The sequence below is a fragment of the Pan troglodytes genome, chromosome 8, assembly GCF_028858775.2.
Source record: "Pan troglodytes isolate AG18354 chromosome 8, NHGRI_mPanTro3-v2.0_pri, whole genome shotgun sequence".
NCBI classification, from domain to species: domain Eukaryota; kingdom Metazoa; phylum Chordata; class Mammalia; order Primates; family Hominidae; genus Pan; species Pan troglodytes.
Genome location: NC_072406.2, coordinates 92,597,022 through 92,601,605, shown reverse-complemented (window position 1 = coordinate 92,601,605; position 4,584 = coordinate 92,597,022).

Sequence of the window (4,584 nt, the reverse complement as noted above, 5' to 3'; positions counted from 1 at the left end):
ATACACACCTTCTTGCTTGCCCCATGGGGCACTGGCAACCCAGAATGGAGGGAGGGCAGCTAGTGCTGGGAAGAAACTGCAGTCTGCCCTGACTGCATCCACCCTCTATCCTCACAACCCCTACAGCCTCTTCCCCACAGCTCACCTTCCCTGCCCTCCACTCCCCTACACTGCAATGGTATGCTTTGCTTTGGGAAAGAGAGAAAGCAGACACAGGCATTGCTTTTGAGAAATCTGCATACTGGGAGACAGGACATAGAACCAGGTAAACAAAACAGACTAGACTCCTCCCTGTTTTCCCATAGTCATGCTTCGCTATCCAAATCTCTGCCTTGGAAGGTCCTCCAGCTGGGGGTTCCCCATGCACCCCTGTCCACCCCATCTGTGACCCTTGCCACTGCTAGGGCCAAGGAAAAACTCGCCCTTCACCCTCTGCAGACTTGCTGAAAAAATCACTGACAAGAGGCAAATTAACAGGAGAAAAAGCAAACAAATTTATTTGATCATAATTGTATGTGAGCCCTCAGAATGAAGACCCCAAGATACAGGGGAATTGTCCATTTTTATGTTTAGGTTCAACAGATTATGGACTGTAGAAATATGATTGGACAAGAAGGGTATGATCTAATAGTAATAGACTGAGAGGGGAAACCCAGCAAGGCCTGTCTAGATTCTTCTTGGCCTCTCTGTGCAGGATTCCTTCCTTCTGGGCACGGGGTGGGACCCTCTCTGGAATGGGTATCTTACGACAGTCAAACACGGTAGGTCAGATCATTTCTTTCCAACCAGTTTTTACACAGAAAGGGGAATGGGGAGTGAGAGGACTATTTTTAGGTTTTATGGCTGGCTTTGGGTAAAACTGGTTCTGGTTTCTGATGACCTGCCTTGGGGAAGAGGGATTCTAGTTTCTATGGGTAGCCTTGGGGGAGAATGAAAAGCCAGAAACATGAGGGCAGGAGGTCAGAGAGAAACTTTTGCTTCTGGGGCTGCTTCTGAGGCCTTCCTTTTAAAGTTATCAGAGATGATCAGGGGCAGCCTGGCTCTGGGTAAGGTCTCCGGACGTGTGAGTGCTGGTCTTCCACACTGGATGCCGAGCCTTTTAAAGGGTAGTTTTCAACCTTGGCTGCATATTGGAATCACTCCAGGAGCTTTAAGAAATATTGTTGGCCTGGTGCTGTGGCTCATGTCTGTAATCCCTGAGCTTTGGAAGGCTGAGACAGGATGACTGCTTGAGCCCAGGAGTTCGAGACCAGCCTGTGCAAGATAGTATAAGAGCCTGCCTCTACAAAAAATTTAAAAATTTGTTGGGTGTCGTAGTCCACGCCTGTAGTCCCAGCTACTAGGGAGGCTGAGGTGGGAGGATATCACTTGAGCCCAGAAGTTAAGGCGGCAGTGAGCCATGATTGCATTACTGCACTCTAGCCTAGGTGACAAGCAAGATTCTATCTAAAAAAAAAAAAAAAAGTTGCTTGGGGCCTACCCCAGAGATTCTGATTTAATAATTTTTACACTGCGCCCCGCCCCCAACCCCCGCACCAGGTGATTCTACTGTGTATCCGAGATTGAGAACCACCAGCTTTACAGCAAGGACATTTTCTTACATTCTTTGCATTTTCTTGCATTTCTTTGCATGTGGATTCTCAGTTTATCAAATAAATAAAAAGGAAACCTGCAAATGCTTGTCAAAGGCTGCTGAAACTTCAAGTCCAAAGCCCACAGAGATTAATGACTTTAATCTGTATAGTCCTTTAGAACCATGCTTCTCAAAGTGTGACCCATGGACCAGCAGAACATCAAGATCACCTGGAACCTGTTAGAAATGCAGAGGCTGGCCACGTGTGGTGGCTTACACCTGTAATCTAAACACTTTGGGAGGCCAGGAGTTTGAGACCAGCCTGGGCAATATAGGGAGACCCCCCCATCCCTACAAAAATAAAATCTGTTGGGTACGGTGGCATCCACCTGTAAGCCCAGTAACTTGGGAGGCTGAGCCAGAACAGCTTGCAGCCAGGAGTTTGCAGCTCAGTGAGCCATGACTGGAGCCACTAATTATACTCTAGGTGACAGAGCAAGACCCTGTACATAAAGAAAAAAAAAAAAGCAGAAACTCAGGCCCACCCAGACTGCCCACTGGAATCTTGAGAGCTGCAAATCATTGATTTTCAGCACAAACAATTTTGCCCACCCCGGACACGGAGAGACTTGAACAAACACTAGCATAGTTTCTAGCAGCTCAAGGCCCTGTCTCAGGGATAACCCAGGCCCCTTTGGGTCCCTGCCTGGGGAAGCTCAAGGCTGCCAAAAGAATTTACCATTTGTTTCAGCCAATGCCTGATCATAGGTTTCTAATCTCCCTCTTGTTTTTCTTGAAATGGAGTCACGCTCTGTCACCCAGGCTGAAGTGCAGTGGCGTGACCTTGGCTCACTGCACCCTCCGCCTCCTGGGTTCAAGCGATTCTCCTGCCTCAGCCACCCGAGTAGCTGGGATTACAGGTGCGCGCCACCACGACAGGCTAACTTTTGTATTTTTAGTAGAGATGGGGTTTCACCATGTTGGCCAGGCTGCTCTTGAACTCCTGACCTCAGGTGATGCACCCACCTTGGCCACCCAAAGTGCTGGGATTATAGGCATGAGCCATGGCACCCAGCCCCTCCCTCTTCTTAGAGGACATACTTTATAAAATTTACAATTGTAAATCCTTTCTGTCCCTTTGGGGGATATATGTATCTTCTGCTGCACAGGAATGTGTTTCTCACTTTTTCTGGGAGCCATCCCTTTGTCATATAATTTATCAGGAATGATAAGGCCGACTCCTGGTCTCTGTGGGAGGCTAGGATCCTAATTTTGATAGATAAATTTGAGAGTTAGTAGACACAGATAGCCAAATCACAATGACCAATCTCCTTACCAGCTTTTTGTAATTTTGCACTTCCCTAGTTCTATTTGAACCTCCTCCCTCCCCTCTTTAAAATTCCATCACCTCTGCACAGATTGGAGCTAAGCTCAGTTCTATACTGAGGACTCTCTCCTTCTGCAGTAGTTATTGAGTAAAATCTGTCATTATTGCCTTTAGTGTCCAGCTTTTTAAGTCTCCATTTTAATAAGGTCCTTATGTGATGTGCATGTACATTACAGTCTGAGAAGCAGTGTCATAATATTTATCATTCCCTCAGTGACTTATCATAAACAGCCCTGAATGGGAAGGAATTACGCCCATTTTGCCAATGAGTTAGATCTTTGCTTAAGATCACACTGGTAAACTAGAAATTGATTATGCCTCATGACTCAATCCAGTGCTCTTTCCAAAATGACATGCTAATCAGAAAGAGAAGACTACACTGCACATGAGGACCCAGGGGAAAAAAGTTGGTGAGGCTCACAAAAAACCAAAAATGTTTCTCTTGATGCATCTCCATTGGTGCAATGTCCTCTCAGGTTTTTTTTTTTGATATAGAGTTTTGCTCTTGTTGCCCAAGCTGGAGTGCAGTGGCACGATCTCGGCTCACTGCAACCTCTGCCTCCTGGGTTCAAGCGATTCTCCTGCCTCAGCCTCCCAAGCAGCTGGGATTACAGGCATGTACCACCCCGTCCATCTAATATTTTGTATTTTTAGTAGAGATGGGGTTTCACCATGCTGGCCAGGCTGGTCTCGAACTCCTGACCTCAAGTGATCCTTCTACCTCGACCTCCCAAAGTGCTAGGATTACAGGCGTGAGCCACCACACCTGACCTCAGGTTCTTCTTTAGTTGCAAGAGAACTGTTCCACCATCAAGTGTCTTAGGTATTAAAGTTCTAAGTTTAGGTACTGAGTTATCCTATCAGTAGCTGGAGTCCCAAGGATGACAGGTACCAACCCTGTGCAAGTACCAAAGGCTATGGCCTCAAATGCTGCAGAAGCCCAGCCCTTTATGGGCCCATGCATACCCCGTGCAACCACTGCTACATGAAGTCAGGTGCAGGCATGGTCTTAGTGGGTCTTAGTCCCGAACCACTCAACCCTAACTCACTCTGCATACTCAATCCCTATGCTCTCCTACTTTCCCAGCTTTACCTCCAACATCAGTATCCATTCTTGCTTTCCTGGGTAAACACTGATTCCCTTCTCCTCCTGGCTGGGCCAGTCCCCTGGGTAAACACTATTTCCTATTTCCACCCCCACCTTTCTACTCCTGGGACAATTTGATGCCTTGAGTAGACTCCCTGTGGCCGAGCTCCCTGGTAGGTCTTGATGATGTCACTCAAACTTACATGACAAAATTCAAACAAAAAAGATAAAGTTATATTTCATCATCTCTATGTCCTTTCTTCTGATTTGCCAAATTAGGCTAAAAGACCAATAGAAAAACAGCTATCAATTTTAAACCCCAAAGTCATTCCTCTAGGAAAGACAGCAAAATTACTAACGTGAATGACGGGATGAATTTTTCCTGGTCATTTTCAAACCACTTAGATAGCTAGAACCAGAGGAATCCCCCCAGGCACTTTACCCCTCAGCCATGGAGAATGCTGACTTTTTTTACTTTCAGCCAATTATATGGTAAATATAATTATTAGTTTTATCAGAAAATCTTATACATACAGG